The sequence below is a fragment of the Nyctereutes procyonoides genome, unplaced genomic scaffold (genome assembly GCF_905146905.1).
Source record: "Nyctereutes procyonoides isolate TBG_1078 unplaced genomic scaffold, NYPRO_anot_genome, whole genome shotgun sequence".
Classification (NCBI taxonomy): domain Eukaryota; kingdom Metazoa; phylum Chordata; class Mammalia; order Carnivora; family Canidae; genus Nyctereutes; species Nyctereutes procyonoides.
The window spans coordinates 23,827,396-23,852,923 of record NW_026575052.1 but is presented as its reverse complement, the minus strand read 5'-3'; the positions used below and the strand labels follow the sequence as shown (position 1 = coordinate 23,852,923).

At 41.6% G+C, this 25,528-nt stretch overlaps 1 protein-coding gene and 1 long non-coding RNA gene across 3 annotated transcripts in view; one reads left to right on the top strand and one right to left on the bottom strand.

Moving 5' to 3' along the window:
* Positions 1 to 25,528, bottom strand: part of FTO (FTO alpha-ketoglutarate dependent dioxygenase) — a 379,547-nt gene that overhangs the window by 56,063 nt on the left and 297,956 nt on the right. The window lies entirely within an intron of this gene.
* Positions 16,630 to 23,666, top strand: LOC129513847 (uncharacterized). Its single transcript, XR_008665311.1, has 4 exons — positions 16,630 to 16,735; positions 17,647 to 17,734; positions 18,052 to 18,227; positions 23,324 to 23,666. It is a non-coding gene; the product is annotated as an uncharacterized LOC129513847 (long non-coding RNA).

Sequence of the window (25,528 nt, the reverse complement as noted above, 5' to 3'; positions counted from 1 at the left end):
CTCAGAGAAGCTCCTGTTGCCCACAGGTTTAGGGAGTGTTCTGTTTTGGCATCCAAATCTCTGAGGCTTCCACTTTGCTCTTCTGCCCTTCAAAGATGTTATCAAACAGCCCTGTTCCGGAGCTTTTAATCTCTGAAAAGCTATAATGTAGAACTCTCTTACATATACACCTATTAAAGAACTATGTTCTCTCTCAGTAGTCATAAAGTGTAAAACACCTCTTAAAAGAGACTTCCTTTGTTTCCCAGCCAAGGGCACATGAGACGAAAAGAGGCTGCCTTTTAAATATAATTTTAAAACACTGTATTAAATAAAATGAAGTATTGATATACAAAGTGATTTAAAAATGAGGGCTGCTTTTGAGATCATGGGCGTTGTTAAGTGCAAAAATGATGTAAGCTGTCGGCCAAAGCCAAGAATTTTCCATCTCAGAAATGGGTCATCAGAAACCTGGTGGGGGCAGGGGTGGTGGTGAGGAAAACAGAGTGCATTGTCACCAACTACACTGGGAAGACCTGTCAGCTTGAGTGAGGGTGGGTGCCTTAGTGAGGAGGGCAGGGCAACACACATCGCTGGTTGCCATTCATGAGAAGGGCACATCCAACCCCAGCCAGGACAAATGTCTGAACTGTCCTGGACTGCCCCAAACCACAGTGTCAAATCCTTATAGACTTCTAACCCTGAGTAACTTGTAAAGCAATAATGTGTATTGGCTGTGCCACCATTAGACACCATATGCAACCAGATGAATTTTCTCAGAGCTACGTCACTTTATGGGGAGGGGTGGGGGGTAGGACTATGTCTATTTACTCAATGCCATGGTATCTGCCAGGCGGGCAGGGTTAATCTGGCAGGCTCCTGAAGATCTCTTCTGGCCTTCATTGTGTTAGCAACACTTACCCTTCCCCTCCAAGGAGGAGAAATGGTGGAAACTGTTAGCAATTCAGACGATTATAAGCCTGTTTCCCAGAGGAAGGCTTGCTGGAACCCAAAGCACAGACAACTTGATGTTGACGTTATGGATAATGCTTTTTTTGAGAGGAAAAAGAAATCCCATTTCTATTATGCAATCAGGAAACTGAAGATGTCTATCTCCAGATAACCAACTGGTTGTGGTACAATTTCAGTTGGAAACCTTCACAGAGAATGTTTTCCTACTGTCGGTTCTGGTGTTTCTGTCACTTCACATTGACTTTTTTTGCTTTCTGTAGCAAATAAATCAGAAAGTTAATAGTTCTGTTGATTTGTTGGCGCTTTCTTACCCCCCCCTTAAAAAAATAAAGAAAAGAAAAGAATAGCTTTAAAGGGGGAAAAACTGATCCCAGCGTGTTAACAACTCCATCGCGGTTTCAGGCTGTGGTCATGCCAACTGTCTAGTAAAAAGAGAAATTCCACTGTAGCAGAAGTAATAAAATCTTCTTTTAAAGCACAAATACCATGCGAGGAGGAAACGTAAACCCTTGCTTTGGGATGAGGAAGGGGGGGTGGTGGCGTGGTATGAAGTAAAATATGGACTGGAACTCAGGAGATTTGCGGTGACCACACTGCTCTGGATAATCTTTCACCAAAAGCAGCTGTTTCCATGATCCCAGAATGTTCTTTCTCTTAATCCATCACCTAAAGAATTTTAGAAAGATGTAAGCTATTATCTGAGGCCATCTTCATTGTTATTCATAAGGCGAAATATTTATCGTCCACTGTTTTTTCAAAGAAGCTCTTCCCTGAGATGGAGTCAGAAGATTCTCTTCAGCAGAGCAACACGCTCATGGCAAGCTGATTGTGGGAGACAGGTCGATAGGGGGGCAAACTTCTGTTCATATTCATATTTGCTGATATGCTGTTAGCCATCCCCCAACCAGAGAGCTGGGCATTTAACATCTGAGTCCTCTCGCTGGATTTCTAGGTCTCATAATTGACAAATAATTGACTTTCCTTAAAATCAGGGTCAAAGCTCCCCAAATTACCACCCTTGGTGATGAACACACTGGGCCAACTGTTCCCCAGGCAGCACGGAGGAATCCTGTCTGCCCCACAGGCCCCCACTCGGTTGCTCCAACAAAAGGCAGCAGTTGAATGTGGAGAAAAAGTCAAGTGAAAAGAGCGAGGATCCTGTGACATGAGGCATTCACCGGCCAGATTGTTTTCACACAATCACTCAATATCTCTGATGATGGCCAGACTTGGAAGGGGGATCCATTTGCCAGGTATCGCTCCGACGCCGAGAGCCAGCAGGCTGGAGGCAGAAGGCAGAGCCAAATTCCTGTTCCCCAATTCAGGCTCTCCATTAAACCCCCCACATCCTTGAGGCACAGCAGAACCCTGGGAAAACGCAGGCGGACCCACAGGGGCAGGGCCCCCCAGCCCGCAGGGTCTCTCTCAGTTCCTACAGCACCCCCCACCCCCCAGGGGCCCTCCCTCTTCCCCCTTCCTAAAATGCTGCCTCAGGGGAAGGAGGGGCAGCTCCTGGGGAGGTAAAATGCAGCAGCAGCCCCAGCCAGCACCTTAACACTTTAATGAATTAAATTGCAAAGACACAAAGAATTGTATTTCATTTCGTCTGGCTTTACCTCCAGCCCTCCCACTGCACGGGCTGAGGGGCTGTATGTAAACAGTATCATTCCCCCCCCACCTCCCCAGCACACTTTGGATTTAATTGTATTCCTAATTGAAAATGAAAATTAATTTGCTTTTGATCAATTCCAGGTGGCAGATCCGCCTGAAATGGTAGCCGAGCATTTTCCCTCCTTCTCTCTGGGTGACCACACGCACGTGCCCATAAACACCAGCGGGCGTTACTGGTGTAAACAGGCCCCAGTTTCTTCTCACAAGAGGTTCCCCCCCCCCACCCCCGGCCCCGCTCCCGCCCCGGGTGTCCCTCTTCCCCTTGCTGATTGGCACCGTTCAATTTTTAATAAAAGATTTACCAAAGTGACGACGCTTGTGGAAATGGGCCGCTGACAGACTGGGCCGGAATGAAGCTGTGGAGTTACAGATGTCGAACAATGGGGGCTTACATCGGGATGGGCGCGGGGATCACAAATATCCCGGCATCTGGTTTCTTTATCTAAGTACCTTTCTTACGGTTTGGATCTTAATTTTTTACAGTTGACAGCAGTGTTATTTGAGCCAGTCAGTGGCATCTGGCTGCTGGAGGGGGGAAAAAAAAAGAAAGAAAGAAAGAAAGAGAGAGAGAGAGGGAGAAAAAAATCTCCATGCACTTTAATTAATTGTGGAGAAATTACATGGTCCTCCAACCGTGTAGTTTGTCATCAGTGCACATTACAGATTTATATTAGATGTTTCTCCACAGTGTCAGGAATAATTAAAAGGGGGTAGGAAATGATGCCAACCAGCAATGCTTTACATCAGTGGTGAAAGTTTTATATTTATTACAGCCAAACAATTTTAGAAGAAGATGTCAACTCAGAGGCTTGACTGTGCATGGAATACATATCAGGCTGGGGGGAAGCCAATGCCGCTGGAATAATGAGAGAGGGCTAACGTTTAATCTATCAGGCCGACTGGAATTGCTATGGCGTGCCACAGTTATTAATGACGCGGCATCCCCTTTCCTCATAAAAACATTCGCCCAAAACAATAAGTAACATATGCCTTTTTCTTTTTCCTGAAATGATCTCTATCCGATTGTTCTTTCTGATCCGAATAAGAACAGAAGTGCCAACTGTGTACAAAGCCACTTGTTTTGCTCCATTAATTCGTTTTACACTTCTATGGCTTGGGCAGCACTGGTGGAGCTATGTAGTCAAGAGGTATCAAGAGGCCCCTTGCTTTCATTGAGCACGTGATTACAGACAGCATCCCGGCCGGGCCCTTCATGGAGGCGACCATGCCCTGACAACAGCCAACACGAGAGGTGACCGCCATCCTGTACCCGTCAGCCGAGAAACTCCAATGTTAGTCATTCCTGGTACCACCGAACAAACCTGGAACTCATTCCTTTATCTTTTCCAGAGGTCAGAGCCAAGGACTACATTTGGAAACCAAAGGTCACAAAAAAGCAGATAAACGTCAAAGGGAACGGTCATCTAGAGGACATCAGTCTTCTGAGTCCGCCTTGCAAGAAACCAGATTTCCTTTTGTATCACCAGCACATCGGGCAGCGCATTTCAGGGGGATTATTAGATGCCCTCCACCTTCATCTTGCGTCAGCAAGAGAGTTGGTGCATGTGATAATCCCCTAATATGCCATGCCTGTCACTTCCTATTTATTAGCTCCTGGCCCTGGATATTTTCATAATTTCCGTTGAGCCGGCATGGCCCAAGAAGTGGAGACATTCTGGGAGTCACGATCTCAGGACAGCCTTACCTTTGACCCCATGGACTCAGAGGAGACCAGGGCGCCAAAGTGGTTCTCTCCTGAGGGTCTGTGGTCTGCATAGCGGGAATCCTCCTCCCTTAGACCTTCACGAGATATGGGAAAAGGCAATAGAAGCTTTTCATAGCAACACAGGTCTCAGAGAAATGCCGGGGGGTGTCCTAGGAAAATTCGCTTCAGGTTTTAGCAGGATTTTTCTACCATAAAGTAATAAAACCCTCGATTATGTTAAACACTTTAATGATGACAATATCCTCAAATTACAGTGCTTTAAAATTTTTAAAGCGTTTTTGTGAATATTACTTCATTTTACTAATACTTGTGTAACTCAACGTAGAGGTATAAAAACGAGAATAATCGTAGCACTTTTCTTCTTTAGAACTAAATAAAACATGCACCTCAGGCACATTTTCCCTTCACAGGTGGCTTAGAACAGTCAATGCTCAGCTTTCCAAAGTATTCTCTATAGTTCCAATATAATCTAAACGCCTTTCTACAGCTCTACTTTCCTTCTGACTATTCCAACTACCTCTACTCCTCCTTGAAAGCTTTTCCACTGCTTCCCGTTCGTCCAAGGGGTCATTCCCACCTCTGAGACTTTGCACTTGCTGTTCCCATTGTCTGGAACGCTAACTCCACGTCTGCATGGGGCTATCTCCCTCATGTATTTCAGATCTCAGCTTAAATGTCACCTCTCAGAGATGCCTTCCTTGAAATCTCTAATCACTACTCACACTTCTGCCCCATTTCTTTTTTTTTTTTTTAAGATTTATTATTTATTCATAAGAGACACACAGAAAGAGTGAGAGGCAGAGACACAGGCAGAGCGAGAAGCAGGCTCCATGCAGGGAGCCCGATGCGGGACTCGATCCCAGGGTCTCCAGGATCACGCCCTGGGCTGAAGGCGGCGCTAAACCGCTGAGCCACCAGGGCTGCCTTCTGCCCCATTTCTTAATTCACTTTCTGAAGTGATCTCGTTTATGTATTTATTTAACAGGGGTCCCCTGCAATGGAATGTAAGCTCCGAGAGAACTTGCAAATACTACAACTTCAGGGTAGATTTCTCTGTGTGCTTAGACGTATCTACAACTAGTTTCAAATAATCGAGTCAAATTTTTCTTTAATTCAGTAGAAAGTCTTTAATCTGGTTAGTGTAGCTGACATTTTTACCACATAAATGATTTTTCTTCATCCCGTTCAGATTTCAAAGCCACTCATGGAACCTCTCCTTTGGAGTGAACCTAAAGAAATTAACCAAATTTGAAGAGATGCTGTTGACTCATAGCTATTTTTATTGGAAAGAAAAGAATTATTAATAAAAGGTCAAGCCACCACATTTCCTGTCCCTAACGGGATTATTTTAAGGTCAATTATTTCACTGTTTGTATTAAAGTGGTTTGCTCGCTAGGTGTGAACTCTGCTTTGAACTGAGGTTTGCCCGGGCTCCACCAAATGCCTGCTAAACACAGCTGCAGATAGGAGCACCTATGTACAACTGTGGCCAAGGCTAAGAATTGCTGGCTCCCAACACTCTAGTATTGAACAGCCAGTGCCCATGGCAATCCTGCACAGTGGGGCTGGCCAGGGCCAGGAGAAAGGAAGTTTAAATGAGAACAGGCAGATGTGAATTCAATATAGAAAACAATGTCCTACAGGAAGTGAGAGGCCTACGAGGTGACTAAAGACATGATTGAAAGAAATCTCTGGAGAGGTTACCATTAGGATAAATCCTTGCTGATCTCACAGAAGTGAAAACGCTACCTACCTCCACCCCTGTGTTTCGGGCCCAATCTCAGCCCGGTTTTCTTCCTTCTCCTCCACCCCTCTGTCAGCTGGGAAACAAAGGAGTCCCACTTTTGGAGAAGCAGAGGTTGCCTCTGAGGTTGCTCCTGACAATGTGTCCTCCTCACCAAATTCCCTAAACTTTAGTTACCTTCATTAAGCCACAACGGCACCGTGCTGTGTTCCACGCTGTATGAGAAGCTGAAGAGAGCAGGTTCCTGGGGTTGGGGAGCTAATGGTTTAAAGGCGCCTGACAGGTATGGCACATGCCATGTCAGCTCGGCTCAGATCCCTTCCTTCTGCTTCTCATCGTCCTTGAAAAACCAGCCTGCTCTTTTCAAGTAAAAGGAGCAGTGTAGGCAGTAGGCCTGCCTTTCCAAGGTGAGCCCTCCTGCTCTCACAAGCTCTGCTGGCTACTCTTGGCCCTGACCGCAGCGAGGGCATATTAGAACTCCGACGGTGTCGAAGAAACTGGATTTTCTTCCCTGGTTTTGTGGTCACCAGTATAGACAGTGAATTTGGGGGATGAGGGGCTTGTGAGTGGGAAAGGCACCTTCTAGGTTGAGCACCACCTTGGTGCAGCTGGTATAGCCGCAGAAAGAACTTTGCTGAGAGTCATCTAGCTTGTTTTAACCAAGTTGTGCCTCTAAGACCTGAAATGTTCTAGGCTTCCAGCACCCATCCTGAAGCCCTCTGGGGTCAAGTCATATGATGTGATGTTTTTCCTAACTCCTAGATAGTGATTCCATTTGTGCTTGAGAATATCTTATCCTCTGACTGCCTCTGAGAGTCCTCTTCCTGGGGCCAAGCATCTGCTTCGAACCTGCCTGAATACAGCTGTGGCCACAGCTTTGAGGATTTCATATTCAATGTGTCTATTACTGGAATAGAAGTTTCAGGTGTGCCTTACATTCCATGAGCAAAAATATTGGGCATACAAGTTCAGGTAGCTCTAAGATGAGGAGAAGTAGAGTGGGATATATTTTTATTAAATATGTTCCCTAAAACTCTAAAAATAATTTAATGGCAATATTAAGGAAATTTAAAGTTACACATAATACCACTGGTCTAACAAACCTGCTTAACGTCTACACGCCTATATAATTTTTACTATTTTTTAATCTAAGGGCTATTTAACCATGATTTTGCTGTTTTTGTGTGATGGTACATTAGAAATACTTGCCCACACATTTCTAGATTGTCTTCATAAACATTGCCTGTGTTTTTCTCAAGCCAAATAGTATATAAAACTTAAAGCCATCTATTAAATGAGGGACTATAAATATAAATCCCTTGTTACTCAAAAACTTCTAGGCAATAGCAAAAAATAACCCGTGAAATATGCACGAGCTGTGATATGGTGGAGCAAAGCTGAAGAAGGGATGCATTAGGAGCCCTGATCTAAAAGCCTGAGCATGGGATGCTGTGAACTAGCTTCAGGACCTCTGGAAAATGAATCACTTTCAGTTCGCCTTAGATCCTCAACGAGACACAGAGATAGGGTTGGGTGAACTTTAAGATCCTTTCCTGCTCTAAAACTTTATGTTCGTTCCTTAAAGCAGCTCTATTCTGAGGAATGAGAAGAAGAACAGCAGGTACCTTAACTTCCTCCTTAAAGGAGTGGTCCAGTAGAAGAATACAGGCTTGTGTCCCTCGTCACCCTCTTTTGGGAACGGAGCTCTCCAACACACATGGCTTCAGTGGGAGGTTCCTGGAGCCATGTTTGTTCGATGGGACCTCACCCCCTAGATGGAGGTGAACGCCCCAGAAGTGGTAGCCGTTTTTCAGCCATGTGGACCTAAGATACAGGAGAAGTTGGTGTGCTGAAGGCTGAGAGCAAGCACAAATTTAAGGAGATGCAGAAGTCAAAGACAGATGACCTCTCCATCTGTTCCTAAGATCAAGTTTGAGATTTCCTGTATCCATGACAGAGTCCTACCAAAATAATTGTGTCCCTTATTTTGCTGGTGTATCTCATATAACAAAGTAACTCATAGTTAACAGCTTTCATTAAGCGTCCTCTGCACTACACGTCTAGATCTCTTGGTAATTTTAAAAGAAAGTAAGCAGGGACCCCTGGGTGGCTCAGTGGTTGAGCCTTTGGCTCAGGGCGTGGCCCTGGAGTCCTGGGATCGAGTCCCACATCAGGCTTCCTGCATGGAGCCTGCTTCTCTCTCTGCCTGTGTCTCTGCCTCTCTCTCTCTCTCTCTCTCTCTCTCTGTGTCTCTCATGAATAAATAAATAAAATCTTAAAAAAAAAAGAAGCAAACAGTATAGGTGGTTCTATCTACAGAAGAAGAGGAACCTGGCAGTGAGCTTGTAAAAACCCAAAAAACCCAGAAATCCACATACTCTAGCACAAAGACTGTTAACTATTTCTGATCCTCTAGCTTCGCTGGCGCTTTACAGTGTGGGAAACCATGAGCAGAAGCTAGAGATCCCCAAACTTCAGTGTTTGCAGAAATGAACTCATTTCCAAATGAACCTGGAGTTCTGGGCAAAGAAGAAGAAAAAAAGAAAAAAGAAAAAAAAGGCTCACCATTTTGAATTTTGACCCCCGGATCCTCTCAACTTATTGTGCTCTCAGTGCTATGGCCTTGCATTCCCAAACCCCAAGAAATGTGGACTGATCTTTTGCTGTTTTCCCTCAGTCCAGCCCTAATGAATGCCCTCTTATGCACGCAGAGATGTTAACAGAGATAGGCGAGATGGAGGCTAGGAATAGAGTCCAGCCAAAATGTTTAAAACATTAAAGCACTACATATTAGATTAGGACTAATCTGGTAAACTCAGAATACCTTGAAATAGGGGAGACACATGAAAACATGAGCCTTTTTTTTGTGCTTTGCCTTAATCCACCTACCTATCAGAAGGTCTAATCTATCAGGTTTTTAAACCATATACCAGAGATATTTCCTTCACTCCTCGGGGGGAAAAAGACAAGAAGGAATTGGTTCCATATGAAACAATGTGATTTCGATTACATTTCTAAATTAAAGCTTTGCAGCCCCTGGATGTGATAATTGTGTTTGTTCATTACACCATCTTTACCACCACGGCCAAGAAAAATCCCAACCTCAAAAACAAACAATTAGGAAGGGAAAGAAACATATTCAGCATATACCCAGCACCCAGGAATCTATGTACAATTGAGGTTTGATTTACAGAGGAAGGAAGGGATGGGAAGATTTAAAAGCCCCTGACAATTCCAGTTATTTAACTTAAAAGCACAAACCCAAAGAATGTTCTCGGGTTTGTGTGCATCAAAACTTTCCCAAGGTTTCCCATAAGCGGTAGCAAGCTGCTTTGTCAAAGCGCTCAAAAAGCCCTTGCGACACACTGGGGTAATAATCTACAATTAAGTGTTCTCCAGTGGGCCTCAGCATGACAAACCATAATGGCTCCAAAGAAGCCCTTAAAACCTACCATGTCAATGAGCTCCCCCAAGCACGGGAATTTAGAGCTATGGATTAGACCTCTTAACCCTTCTCCTCCCCTCAAAATATCTTAAAGACCCTTTTCTCCCAGGGGAAGAGTCATTCTAGCCAGTGTCTAGTTAAGAGGTCTTTGTGAAGTCACATTTAGACCTAGTTACAGGACGTCTAATGAAGACTCTGCATTCAGCTGAGACCTCCCCTCATGTTGCCATAAGCCTGATTGAGGGGCCAGAACCATAGTGACCCCGCCAAAATGAAGCAGCAGCCTCTTAGGGGTCTCGTTTTGTTTCTGAATGTGAATGGCTCTGTGGTCTCGGAAACAACATCTGGTTTTTTTGATGCTTTAATTTTTATAGCTATAATGGCACCTTATCTTCCAGGTTTGTTTAAGGAATACCTTAACATAAAAGTAGAGGATTTCTCCAAAGAATGTGTCTTGTTTTCGATTGAAAGTAACAAAACTGACGAAATCAGATCCTGTTCAGTTAGTAAGGCCCTTCATGCTGAATATCAGTCACTGTGAGAGATGTGTGCCTTCTTTCAAACTGCAAGGAAAAATCTGGAATCAACTCTGTATTTTCTAAACTCAGTGGTTACAGTAATACAAAAAACGATATTGAAGTGGATGATCCCAATCTCTACACATTTGAAATGGTGATCATATACCATTATTTTGGAAGGGATTTTCTTCTCCAATTATGTGTTGCTGATGCCTCCATGTGCTTCATTCCCAAATCACACCCTGCTGTTGGGGGCTGAGACCCTAATATACATGGTGCAGACACCAGCTTATTATTACAAATTCATTCAAGCCCATTCATGTGCAAATGGGAAATTTGACAGTACAATTATGAAGGACAACACTAGAAGAATTAAAGAAATTTTAGTGGCTTGAAAGCATTAATGGCTCTTTTCAAGATCCTACAACTACTAGAGCACCTCTTTAACTAGTCTTATGTTCACACCATCCTGTTGGTTTCAAAAGCTCAGAACATTACCCACCTATGGTTAAACAAGTTCCAGAGCACAGGACTGTACACAGCCTTGGGGAAAGTTTTTGGATAATGACTGGTATAGAATTGGAAAGGATTATTTACTAATAAAAGCTTCTCCCTTCTGCTACATTCAGGCCAGCAGGCCACATTGAGATGGCAAAGTAAGGTACTTTTTTTTTTTTTTGGCAAAAAATTTCCATCAATCTCTCTCTCTTTTTTTTTTATATAGTAAGGGAATTCTTTTCATTCTAGAATCATAAAAAGCTCTTAAACTCTGGTTTTAGATGGAAAAGCAACTAGCTCTTTTATTAGGAAAATACTGTTGAGAGTAGCTTTATTTCCTTGTTAGAAAAACATCTGCCTTCCAAGAGACAGGGAAGTCAATGTTCATCATAAAGCCTATTTAAAAAGGTGAATGCAAGATTTCACATATACCCTTCAGTAATAGGGGAAATTATTAACATCTTTAATTTTTTATTTTCAGATTCGTAACTGGTTTCAAAATTTGGCAAGCATGGTTATGCCCTCACAAAGTGGCAGTGGGTCCTGGCAGCGCCCTTTTATACCTTCTCAGCTCTGAAGTGATACTGAGGTAGCTATGATGTGGGCAGGGTGACACAGCATTGCACACATCACAAGTCAGACTCTCCAAGAGCTGTGAGGACTTTAAAGGTGATTCATCTAGGGGCGTTTGGGTGGCACCGTCGGTTGAGCATCTGATTCTTGGTTTCGGCTCAGGTTGTGGTCTCGGGCTCGTGAGATCAAGCCCCGAGACAGGGTCCACACTCAGTGCGGAGTCTGTTTGGGTTTCTCTCTCGCTCTGCCTCTCCCCCACTAAAATAAAACAATAAATCCTTAAAGGCCATTCACCTATTACAAAGTCACATTGCTCAGGGTTCGCAGGACTCAGGTGTGTCTGACCAACAGGAGACTTTTCCAATTCTCTGGAATGGGATGAGTACACGCTCTATAAAGACAGTTTTATATAAGGACAGCTGAATGTACTCAACTCAACCTCTGCCCAGGTCTAGATGTCGAGATCTGGGCAATGGGCTTGGCAAAAAGTCGAGGGGTTTTTTGCTTCAGTTTCCCTCACACTTCACACTTGAGGGTGTTGCCCTGAGATTTCCCAGCTCCACAGCCTCACCTTCATTTCTCTGTTAGGTATAAAGCGGCCAATTCTTCAAAGATTACATAGGCTTAGTCACATCACTGAAGAAAAGCACTAGTTCTCGGAAGACAATAGTATCTCTGTGAGCAGGTGAAAAAAAAGTCAGTCTGCAATTGACGGGCCACTGGCAGTTTGTCAGTTTCTGAAAACCAAGGTGATGTAAAAGTCTTTTAACCTAAATAAAACAAAGGAGAAATCCGGCTGTCTATTGGTGAGGGCATGAACAAGCCCTTAACTACAAGCCCTGTAAGAAGAAAGTCAAGGTGATTACTAACCCACTATAAAATTGCAGAATCCCCAAAATATTTGGAGATCTTTTTTCTTTCAATTACTGGCTTTGTACTTTAGGTATGATTATATCTGAGGCCACTGAGTTGACACAAAGATCAAACAATCCCTCCCAGGATAACTCTGTGATTTTCACAGCCAGGAAGATGCCAAAGCTGTGCTTCTTTCTTTGCATCTCAGGTCTCCCCCAGAGCTACACATGGGGCTGGATCCTTAAAACTTCCCCTCTACTTCCACTAGTGGTGGAGCACACCCTCATTCCCACCAAACGGCCATTTACTTCCAAGTTTGAAATCAGAGTACCACCCTTGACTCTTTCCTCCTCATCCCCATAACCAATTGGTTATGAAGTTCTCTTACATTGGAGGTCCTCTGAAATTCATACGTTCTCTTCCGTTATCTCTGCTGTGCCTGAATGCATGCCCACATCACCTCATTTCAGGAACACGACTTCTCTTTAAATACAACCCTTTATTTTTTTTTTTATTTTTTTATTTTTTAGAATTTTGTTTTTTTTTTTATTTTTTTTAAAATTTTTATTTATTTATGATAGAGAGAGAGAGAGAGAGAGAGGCAGAGACACAGGCAGAGGGAGAAGCAGGCTCCATGCACTGGGAGCCTGACGTGGGATTTGATCCCGGGTCTCCAGGATCGCGCCCTGGGCCAAAGGCAGGCGCCAAACCGCTGCGCCACCCAGGGATCCCAAATACAACCCTTTAAATGAGAACCCAAATCTATGCCCGTCCTGCCCCCAAACTATTCTTCCCTAAAGTATCTCTGGCATCATGTCACTTCTCAGCTTTGGAAACCCTTGAAGGCTTCTCAGAATTCAGGCATCTCTTACTACTCCCCACATATTTGTTCTAAGTTTCTTGAACATTCTGTTTCAGTCAGAAAGTCTAACACATGGAACCTGGTTTATACTATCTTATTCTGACCCTCATAATAAATTCTATCTAATTGAAAAGACCTCTTCCTATACAGCTGTCTACATCTTACCCTACCTGAAATTTCTCTTTTCCCTTAGATCTTACATATGTAGATTGAAATGAACTTACATTTGAATTTGGAACTGATTAATGAAATTACCACCTACCCTGGGTCTGTGAGATGCACTGGCATTTTCTCAGAAGTCCATGAATTTTATGAGAACTTTTCAATTTTATGCCTTTATTTCAATAATAATCTAAAATAATTGCTTTACCAGTTACATAGACCAGGTTTTTCTTTTGCACTGCCATTTCAAAATTGAAAAGCATTTTTTACAGAATACTTCAGTTCAGAATTCACAACTGGTGTCTATGAGCCCCTACATGGAGAACATTTTCCTTCTACAAGAAATCTGTCAATGACAAGACAATCACATGTAGCCATGTGACCTCTCTTCCCCAGTGTTGTCTCAAACTGTAATTTAGATTCTTTATTGGGGTTTTTACTTTTCAGGTATTGAATGTTTCATCTTCACATACAGATAGTGAATTCTCTAGGAAGAGGAATTATGTCTGAGACTACTCTGGATTCCTGATGCATAAAGCAAGTGATTGGTCAAAAGTGGCTGCACTGGTTTTGACTATGAGGGCCTGACCTAATCCACATTGGGTGGTGGGGAATGACAATGAAGACAGAGTTCCACTAGATATCCAACTGAAAATTATGCAAAGGTAGCACTGAAATTGTTCAAATGTCCCTTATCCTCACTAGAGTGGCATCAACTTGAAGGCCTTTCCCATAATGTCACAGAGCTCTGAAATAATGCTTTTCATACAACAAGAGTTTTTATTATTCTTTTCTTCCAATAAGACAATAAAAACTGAGCCTGCTTATTAGTACTAGTACTAAAATGGAAACATTTCTTTCTCATAACTGGTAAAGAGGTACTGGAATAAAAAAGCGTATTGAATTCGATCTAAATGTTGCTGGCAATTCCTTGATCTATGTTAATTTCATGCTAGTGTAGATAGAATTTTAGAAGTAGAATTCTAGAACATTCATCTCCTGTAGGAACAGAGTGGTCCTGTGTATCATTCTAGAGTGCATTAGTAGCAAAATGAAGGCAGAGGGAGATGCCAAGGAGGCAGGATTAGAAGGAGCAGAGAACCTCAGAATGGGATCTCACCACCTGAGAACTGGGAAAGGACTGGAAAATCACTTGACCACTATCCACGTACAGTGCTTATTTGATGACCTCAAGTGTTTCCTCATGCAAGTGTGCAGAGCTGATTTATATGGAGTTGCAACATTTACTTTAATACATTAGTCAAGAACTCGGGCAGCAGTTGACAGCAGAAACCAGCACAAATGAAGCCATGGATTAATTTCCTAGAAGAAAGAATCTTCTTTAACCGGTGCCTTTTCCCTTGTCTTCCTTAGAGACAGGAATGGACAATGGACGGGAGCAACTAGGAAACAAGATGGCTGACGGGATGTGAGCTACTCCTGTGGACGGTGAATGACATTCCTGTCTTCACCACAAGAGACCTGTGGAGTTTCACGGAGAGCCAAAAACTCACGGCTGGAAATCATACGCATTTTACAAACCTGTGACAGATAAATACATACGCAAATACAGACACATTTTGTTACGTAAAAGATCATTCCAGAGAGTGTGCTGGAATTATGCAGGAAAGTAGAAGGGGAATTATGGGGAGAGATGATGAGCTATTTGCAAAGTAACTTGCTCATATGCCTCATGTGTTGACTTGAGAAAAAAAAGAGGCTGGGAAGGAAGCTTTAGAAGGAGAAGACTAAAGCTAGGGCAAAATGAGCAGCTTTTCTTCATCTGTGAACCATTCATTCTTTGTTCAGGGGCTACTGCATGTTCGGCATGAAAGCTAATTAACACACAGCGCACTACTGCCTGGAATGCCTTACATAATTACACCTGTAGGCTAATTAGGTAACTCTCCGCTGTCCCTTGTCTGAATCGCCCAAGCTACAAATCTCTCAAAGTGTGGCAAGCATTCATTTAGTAAGGATTGTGACACGCCTGTGAAATCGAAAAGTTGTCACTTCCAACACGTTAGACACACTAACAGCCGAAGTGAGTTTCCCTATATGCTTTTCTCGCAGAAATGGAAATCTTGAGAGAAGTAGCATCTTCCTGCACTCCTCTGGCTATTCGTCTGGTGTGGTCCACAGATGCCACAACAGCATGCCACGTAGAGCTGTATTTTGTAGATGACAGTGTCAAGCAATCACCCACTGAGGTATTTGTCTGTTACCTATTTAGTTTTAATAGGGTGAAATATTAATATTGATGAACTCTGAGTTGATGGAATTATAGGAAATTTAGATTTTTTTTTCCCCCTTAGATTTGTCTGGAATTATCTAAGCTTTCTATAATGAGGAAATATCTTTATGCTAATATAAACCTGGGAGGAGAAGGAAGAGACTGGTTAAAGAGTCCTCCATAAAATAACCCTATCCCTAATTTTCTCACACTAATGTATTCGTGACTACCATGTAATATATATAGTGTAACTTATTATTTCAGAATTTTATCCAGATTTTGAGACATTATGTACAATGAAATATTCATCTACAACAAGAGCTTTCTTCCATTTATACAATCAAATTGAATAAATGCCTAAGCTATGCTGTAAATTCCCAAGAATGTGTAACTTTGTCAAATGGGGCATAGATTTTAGAGGCATGCGACGTAGTAAGAGTTGTAATCAATAACGTTTAATAATCTGTTATGTTTATTTTTTTTCTCTGACCACTATTTGCAAGTGACACCATAAATCATCCTTGAGATTGATCACTTGGAGTGGCACACCTTTGTTTACAGGTGAAAATGACAAAAGGAACACCATGTCCTCCAATCTGTTGATCATGTGGGCAGGAGGTTCACCAGAGATCTCCACCCAACCTGTTCTGCAAACTGGTGGGAGGGGAGGGAGGACTGGGGGGTAGTGAGAAACGGAACTTAATTGGTTGCAAGGCCTGCATCCACAGCTACCATTGGTGATGCTACCCAACCGGTGGGCCCAGCCAAAGGGATCAGAAACAGGTCTACCATTGCCAAGTTCACACTCTGCCTGCAGCGACTGTCAACTAATGATAGATTAGACAAATCTGATTGCTCTATCAAAACATTCATCTCAAATCTTGATTAGTAAGCCTATTGAATTATGATTAATTCACAAGGGTGCTGCTGACAGATAAGATACTTTATCTGACAATGTGTACTAGTTGCTTTGCCTGAAGCCAAAAAAAAAAAAAAAAAGAAGAAGAAGAAGAAGAAGAAAGAAAGAAAGAAAGAAAGAAAAAGAAAAAAAGAAAGGGGGGGGGGAACAAAGCAAAACACAAACGACCGAAATTGCTGGTAAAATAAACAGTATCAAGTACAACACATTGAGAGGGATAATGAGGCTGCACACACCTTCTAATTTAGTGAAGAGCTTGTTTGTGCAGCCCCAGCCTTGATACAAAAAAACAAGAGGGATTTAGGGAAATACGCCGAGAACAATACACTGTGAACAAGTGGACGCCAGGGCACCCTCTGGCCTTTTCCAGGAGTGCAGTTAGGAGGCTAACTTGGGACTGCTTTGGGAGGCGTCACCCTCGGTTTTGGCGACATCCCAGCCTCTGGAGCCAGAGCCAGAGCAGAACCGGCATGTCTTTCTCAACGTTACCATCCAATTACTCCCCTTGTCTCTGGGATGAAGACATCTGCGCACAGAAATAGTCAGCAGCAGACCTAAACTCTTGGGATTTGCGGAAGGTGGGCTGTTTTGGTTATCCTTGGGGGTTGAAATGATAAGGGGGAGGAGGGAATGGAGCAGGGCTCTTGGGTTTTGTCCTCTTACAAAACAATAAGAATGAGAATTTTTAAAAATATTCTTTTAAAAAAATTTAAAAAGTGAATCAATAAAATATTTTCTTCTTTGAGCTTTGTCTGAAAGCCAAGAAACATTCAATCTGAGAGATATACAAGTTTGAGTTTTAGTGCTTAATGACTACATGACTCAGGGAAAACTGAAACAGTATCACTCTTTCCTTTATCAAGCCAGCTTATCAGCCCTGAACCTAAATGCATCAATCAGTCCCCGCGCATTCACAGCTTTGTGGATCCCCCAAATTCAGCTGTGGTTGTTGTTGGGGTGTGGGGAGGCACAGCAAAGAGTATGCGAAGTACTCAAAATCTCATGCAATTTTAGATGGTATCATTATCTTTTGCCGACCTTAGGATTTTACCAAAAGCCTAATGTCCTATAATCATGTTTCTCTTTAGCTAGTATTAACCTTTCGGTGACTTCTCTCTTCCCTCTCTCTGTCTCTCCCTCTCTCTCTCTCTCATAACTATCCTCTGTTAATCAATTGTGCACTGCAGATGGGGTCAAGGAAACCTACTTCCTTCTTTGATAGCCTCCAATGTTTCTACTCTTGGGGATAAAAGTGCTTTAAATGGAGTTATATTCTAGGAAAATCAATATATGATTACTGCAAAGATTTGTATTGATTGTCCTGTTGCATTGCAAAAAGGCTAAAGAAAAATGGCATGGCACATTTCCCTTCGATTTCGGTTCCACAGAGTTTGTTGTGACTGTTTTGGGCAAGAAGAAAATGTTGGAACTTTATTTAATGACCTAAAGTTTTCATCATTCAATCCACTCACTTCTCTCCCTACCCTAGAAAATGCTGCATTATCAGTGTACTGGCTGCTCATAGGTAATGCCGGGACTGGCAGGAGAGTCCTGGGGGCTGAAGACTGTCCACTTCGGTAAGGGGGCCGTGCCAGAAGCTGCTGGTTGCCTTCCTAACATCTGCTCTCCTCTTCTCCCTCCCTTGCAGAATCCTGGTTTTGCCAGGAGTAGCAATGCACCTGGCTGAAAAATATTCCTGTTTCCTTATCAAAAGGGGTGACTAAGTGACTACCTTTTAGCTAATGGGATTCAGGAGGAGACTGCTGGGTAGGGCTTCTGGGGAAGGTCTTTCCAATGGGAGGGGGGTGACTCAAGGGCCAGGCACATTTGCTTTCCCTCCCTTTCTTCCTCCTCCTTACCAGTAATGTAAGTAGCTACTGTGGTTCTCTCACAGTGGTGAAGGAAACCTGCAGGGAGAAGCCATGCCAAAAGGAGGACAGAGCAGAAAGACTGAAGGAGCCGTGAACATTGGTGGTGCGGTGCAGCCATCATAATGGCCCTATTCTTGGTGGATTTATTTCCCATGAAGGAAACAGAAATCCCTCTGAGGTTGAAGCCACTGTCATTCAGGTCTGTGATATTTGCAGCCAAATGGGAGACATTTCTCCTACAAAATGCCTTTTGATGTGGGCCCTTCATGTCATCCTGAGTAATAAAAAATTAGTTACTTCCAGGGCTAATGTCCTAGGCAACGGCCCCTGAGTGATCCAATTACTTCCTGGTCTTTGTAAGCCATTTAGTTGTTTTCCTAATCATTACTGCTGAGGAATTACAATAGTACTATAGTCTTTTAAGAAATGCAGTGTAACTTTGTTAACCTTAGTGGCCCAGCCTTCATTCCCCTTTCATCGAAGACGAGGATTCCAATCTTGTATAAGGAAACTTCTTCCCCCAGGAGTGTGCCATCTTTAGTGGGACTGTCACCAAAGTGCTGCGGCCTCTTCCACCGAAGAGGCGGGCATGGGATCTAGGCTGGGCCCTGTTAGACTCTGATTCTTGAGTAGATAGAGCATATTCTTTCCAAGAGCAGTACCCTGATGAGTATCTGTGTTTTCCTCCTGCCTGGATCCTCAGAGCTGCACTGCTGCCTCTCCAGCTGAGTTACTCTTCCAGGTTACTTTCCCAAAAGAGATCCTCCCACTCTCTTGCTTTCCACACCCATCCTGCAAGTTAGCCAGTATTTCTTTCTGTTGCTTGCAACCAAAGAATTCTAACACAGAAATTATTCCCAGGAGGGAACATAAGGCATCCACATTCCTTTTGTTTAAAAGAAGGTCTTCAGAAAGTAATCTCTAGCCCCTACCTGGAGCAGCTACTACCCAGGGGCTCAGTGCTCGCCCAGGGCACGCTGCTCCAACTCTACACTTTGGAAGGTGCCGTTCTCAACTCAGTCATGTACAGCAGATGCATCTCATCAAAATCATCTCATGGAATAATACAATTAGTTACAGTTTTTCTTTGAAAATTTTAAAATTTGAAGTCAATTTTCCAGAATTAAGAAATCCAGGAAACCAGTTCTTTGTCTTACTTAAAGACCAACAAATAACTGCCATTATTTAATGCAGAGGCTGGTTCCTAAAAGTGGGAGACTTGGGTTCTGAATATGAGAATCCCAGGATCAGTAAACTAGAACCCCAAGGCTTTGAGGCCCATCTAGGTTGTTCTGGAAATCAGAGCCATTTATTATTCTTTTTAGTTTTATTTATTTGAGAGAGAAAGAAAGAGATGGAAAAGGAGGAGCAGAGAGGGAGGGAGAGCGAAAGACTCTCAAGCAGACTTCATGCTCAGCACAAAACCCAACCTGGAGCTCTATCTCACAACAGTGAGATCATGACCTGGGCCAAAACCAAGGGTTGGATATTTAACCAACTAAGCCCCCCAGGTACCCCTATCATATATAAATAAGAGAAGGAGCTTATTAAATGTAAGAGAAGGGGATTCTGAAAGCCTCTACTTTATGGCGAGAATGCTCACTGCAGAGTTCTACCTAATGGCTTACTGTGCCTAAGCATTGTAAAATTCTTACTCCATACAAGTAGGAGTTGCTTATGCCATCTACTGACTACTTAGCTTCAACGGACTACTCCAACATTTCCTTTAAAAATTGCAACTTAAATAGAAAGTGATACTAAATTAAGAGAAAAATGAAATTATAGTAGGAATAATAACAGCTAATCTTTACTGAGTGCTTCCTATGTGGCAGACACTATTCCCCGAATATTATATATATAAAAAGTAATACAATACTTGTAATGATCCATGAGTTACTATCCCCTTCCTTCAGGTGGGGAATAAGGAGGTTCAGATGAGGCAGAGGGGTTAAGTAACTTGCCCAATACCATTTAGATTATAAATGAAAGAATCAGGATAAATCTCAATGTTACTGTGATAAAATTATATATTCCAGCAATACTACTGGAAGTAATATAAACTACTATAAACTAGTCCAGGAACCTATTTTAGTAATGTAGGGCAAAAAGCCACACAAATGGCTTTTTTTTGACCACCGTCCGAGGAATCAGTTAGACAATTTTAAGGATGACAAATGTTACATCTTTTGCTTAAAATTACACTTGTAATAACGTCTTCCAAAGAAACAATGAAAAAAAAATCTAAATGAAAAAAATCTAAAGAAATTTTTATTGCAGCAATATCTGTAACAGTGAAACTAAGCAGAAGTAACCCAACTTTTTAATAATAGGGAATGATTAGGAAAAAAAAACGGTATACAAACTTAATGAATTATTGTCATTAAAATGCATAAGTATTAAATTATGAAGCAACATGGGAAACACTTTGGTATTAAATAAAAAAGCAGGATATAAAATTATATGCATGCATAACTCAACAATCAAGCCTAAATTCAACAATGTATTCATATAGCCCATGGCAGGAAATTGACTTTCAAACCGAAAATAATTTGCGTTAGGAGAGTGGGACTCAAGAAAGGAAGAGAAATGGCCTGAAGTTTCCACTGTCCCCAGATGCTTCTGGATCTTGACTGGGAAAGCCTATCATCTTGCCTTCACTGTAGATTAACTAGAAAGCTACGAAGGAGGGGAAGCTTAGCAACGCAAGGCTCTTTATCCAGTCAAGGTAAATGAAGTTCGGCTGGTCAGGAGAGTAAATAAGATTAGTTATGGGCTCCAGGTCATCCACTCATGGAGGTCAGCGAGTGTGAGATTATTATCCTTGGTAGAAGAGCAGCAAAATAGCATTAAGGAATAAATTAATGAAAAAGGTAGAAGATTATTTGAACTAAAGCCCTAATCAGTTTAGAGATTTCACTCAACTGCTCTACTGGCCATCAGTCAAGCTCACAAAACAAATATGCTTGTTCTCTTAAGTAATTCCAGGAGATCTCCCTTTCTTGCTTCAAAGACATCCAATCTAAGGAAAGTCATGAATAAAGTTACTCCAGTTTGCTGTTACACTTCATACAAAACCCACTGAAGCATTAAGGGGCATGCTACTAAAATAGTAAAGCAGACTATTTATACTCGATGCATAATTGCTAGTCCTGTTTGGCCTTTGATTCCAAATAGAACATCATTCCATATCCATTCAGAAACACCGAATTCACCAACATGCAAACTGCATATTTTATTAAATAAACACAAAGTAGGAGATAATGACATACATTTGTTTTCATTACAAGTAGTAATGCAATATTTCTCCAAGGCTTACTGCATTAGCATTTCTTGCCACGTTCCAAATGCCTTTGAACTTTCTGAAAAGCTACATCTGTTAGCTCCCGTGTATACAGCAGAAAGTTACCAAGTGAATTAAGTTTTAATATAAATTGCTTTGTTCACTATTAAGATTGATGTTGGACACACTGTACTGTAAGTTGCAAACTGCAATTACAATTCGTTGCAATTATCTTTGGTTGTTAATAGCACAAGATAGCATGTCACTTTCTACCAAGTGTATAATTTATCATTTGTGTTTTTTTTTTCCGTGAACTCTTGTGGTATTCCAAACGTATAATCTTGTTGTATTTATTTCCCAGTGGCCCAACAAAATGCACAGCAAGTGCTGACTAGAACAAACTAAAAAGCACTGCTATTGACAAGCCGTCACTTGAGCAGTAATGAACATTCTGCCTCCACTTTCACCTCAACAAACCAGCAGCTTTAATTTATGATAAAGCAAAGGAGAGGCAACCTCCAGGTTTATTATACCCTCAGTGCTGTTTCAAATAAAGTAATTAGAAGGTCAAGAGACAGGTCTGGAAAGCCAAATATAAATGCAACCCTTCTGTACCGACATTAAAAAAAAAAAAGACTAGTGTGTTCAAAGAGCATTTTATCCATCTTTCTTCTCTAGAGCGGGGCAAGTCAATTTTTTTTAATACTACCGTAACCAATCAGAAACAGTGGCAGCTCCCCTCCTTCTCTCTCTAATTTGCTCCATATGGACGATGAACAACACACCTCAAAGACGCTGTCCTTAGGAGAACATGACTAGCTAGTCCAAAAAAGAAAAAAAAAAACTGCTTTGAATTGTAAACTCAGGACAGGTGATTAGGAATTTTATTCATTTATTTTTAATCAAGAATGAGTTAACATGTGAAGTGATGGAAAGCCTCTGGAGAAGTCCTAGCAGTGTTAAGGTAGTCCACAAATAAATGAGTTTTACAATTCTATTTTTAAGACATTTTGCTTAAGAAAAGAAAGTCTTGAAAAGACATCAGAGGGAAAGGAGTTGACTTGCAGAAAAATTACCCTTTCAATACACTTTGTTTTCAGTGATGAAAGAAACAATTATAATAAATAGCATGCTGTTTCTCAGGAACTGTCTGTAACATAATACTTCATTTTAAAAGTTCCTAATTTTGCTTATGCTGTAGTGTTTACTTTCCTCTATTTTGTTTCTCTTACACAACAACGACATCATGCTAAAAATGCTCCTAAAGGCCATGAAACCCAATGGACTATGACTCTATATCTAGTCCACCATCCGAGGAATCAGACAATTTTAAGGATGACGTTAACTCTTCTAAACCAGCTGCTTTCAAACATTTGGATCCAAGGATTACTCGAGTGGGAAATAATGTCCCAAGAATCCACTCCATTTGTCCCCATTAGCCTACTGTTTCTCCCAGTCCCTAGATATAAGGTAGGGGTAGGGAAGAGGAAAGAAGGATGGAAGGGTAGGAAGCAGGAAGTGCGGGGGTGGGGGGGGGAGAGAAGGTGAGGGCAAGGAGGAGACAAACTCAGAGCTCAACCAGCTTCTGCACAAGTGGAGAAGGTATATAACATGGGTGCTAGGTTTGAAAGACAGTTTTAAAAAGACCAAACTTTCAAAATAATGTGAGTCATTCTCGATGCCATAACCTATGAAAAGTAAGCTATCGGAGGCTATTGTGTCACCTTCATCTGGGATCTGTGGCATATATGCTCCAAAAGCCTTTCTGAAATGGCACTTCGACATATAACTTTTGCTTCTTCAAGTAATTTTTTATCACTGTCTGCCCAAGTAGTTGGTATAATTACACTTGATTATATAAGTGGTAGAAATGTATGTAATCTCATAATTAGAACATGTAATTATGTTGTAAAAATCCCTACAAACTAAAACAAAAAGTATACAAGTACAGTCGGTGGAGTTTTTTTCCTTTGTTTCATCTTGTTTTTTTTTTTTTTTTTTTTGTCTTCATCCAGAATTACAACTGAAGCAATGACTCTATCATGGCATGGTAGGAAATGGTTGTATTTTGGGTTTTCATCTACTTGGCTGAAGAATGGGCAGGTTTGATCCAAGATCACCTTGATTATCTCTGCTGCCAAAAAATACTTGCAAGTCAGGCATTAATAAGAAGATAGTATCTGTACCCTATGATTCAACTATGTACATGAAATGTAAAATAGTACTGAATTTTTGTGGCATGTAGTAGCTAGGCCTGTTTTTTCAACCCAGGGACATGTTTTCTTACATTGCTGCTCTCTCTTTTTTTTTTTAATGAAAAATGTAATGCTAATAATTTGTACAATTCGGGGAAAAAGAATGGAGAAATAAAGTAAATTATTTTCAAACACTCTTTGAGGTGGTGATTTCAAACCCTTTCTCCAATTAGATACAACAAGAAGTATTTGACTGGTATAAATTCCTCAACCCCACCCCTCCCCTTTCCTGGTCTTTCACTGGTGGTGCTAATGGGCAATTCAACATTCAAAATGTTGGGCTGTGCAGTGGAGTAAGACGCACAGAGCCTGAGTAATACAGACTGGAAAGCGAGACTTGCTTCATCAGGGTGTAAACCTTCGGTCCCAGCCGAAGTCCTGACAGTGGCGCTCCTAGATGTCAAATCTCTACCAAACAGTAATTCTCAAACAGGAAAGCCAGTTCTACTTCTTTTCCATATGAAACCCATATACCAAAGGTTTATGAAAATAGAGGGGAGGTCCTGGTTTTTATCTCCAGTGCACAGTACTGAGACAGATTTTAAGCAAAACGTAAGGGAAATACAAAGCATGGTCACAGTACATGAGAACCTTACACGGAGACCAACGCTCAGGGCTTGTGTGTATCTTGCAGACAACCATTACATGCATAAAGTGTTACTATAGCATTCTAAATTGTTCTAAGAGTGTGCCAGAGACTGAAGAAAAAACTTAGGGTGTCTTGGGAGATTACTGGTTACCTCCCCAACAACCATTCCCTTCTTCTTTGTTGCTAACAGAGCTATTTTATTCATGCATTCAACTCAGAGAAAACGGATGCCACTGCCAGCTCAGAAGCAAATCTTAGTTAATAAAGCCAATCATGGTGTTTCCGTTTTCCTTGGTAAATGGTTTAGCAGTGAACATCTGACCCAGATCTGGGCAGAGAGACTGGAAAGAAGGTCAACAGGGAATTTTCTAGGAAGGATTTCCTCACTCTTGAGAAGGAAGCCCTGGAAGAGTTGGTCTCTTTCCATCTTTGCTGTTTCAACATCTGGATGCAATGCCTGGAGCAGCTGCAGCCATTTGAAACATGAAGGAAGCCAATATAAGGGTAGAAGTTACGATGGTGAGCTTAAAAGAGAGGAATCCAGGTCTTCATGACATCACTGGGCCTATGATCATATCACACAGACAGCTGTCCTATTTCTGAACTTCCTGTAACATGAGATCATAATTGCCTTTGTTTAAGCCAAGTTGTTGTCAGAGCACAATTTGATACTGTACCCATTTGTCCCTTATGGAGAGGTAACATTCACATTTTTAGCTAATTATGGAAGAGCACCATTTATATTTTTAGCTTAGATACAAGCATGCCAACACATCTGAATTTAAATCTCATTCACTAAAATTAAATTGGTATCTGTATATATTACTGGTGAGGTTTTTAAAATTTAAAATTTCAAAATCCTTTGGAGCCCAATTTGGCAATTTCTATCGAGAATTACAAAGAAGCTTATCTTGATTTTGGCGCAGGTCAGCACCTCAGGATTTCAGTAACCATTTTACATGTATAAATAGTACTCCTTTAAATCCAGAGTAGAGTATATATTTCCTCCATGTTTTTGGATTATTTCCCTGAGGTAAAAAGTGAAATACTGGATCAAAATTGATAAGCTTCTTTGTAATTTGTAACTTGATGGAGTACTATTTATACATATAAAATGGTTACTGAAATTGTTAGTAAAGTGAAAAAATTATTATGACAAGTAAAAAAAATAATACATAGAGTTGACTCTTTGTGGGGGAGGAAGGGGCAGAGGAAGAGTCTGAGAAGGAGACAGAATCTTAAGCAGATTGCATACCCAGCCCAGAGCCTGATCCCACAATCCTGAGATGCTGACCTGCTCCAAAATCAAGAGTTGGACACTTAATCGATTGAGCCACCCAGGTGCCCCATTATACAGACGATTCTTTTTTTTTTTT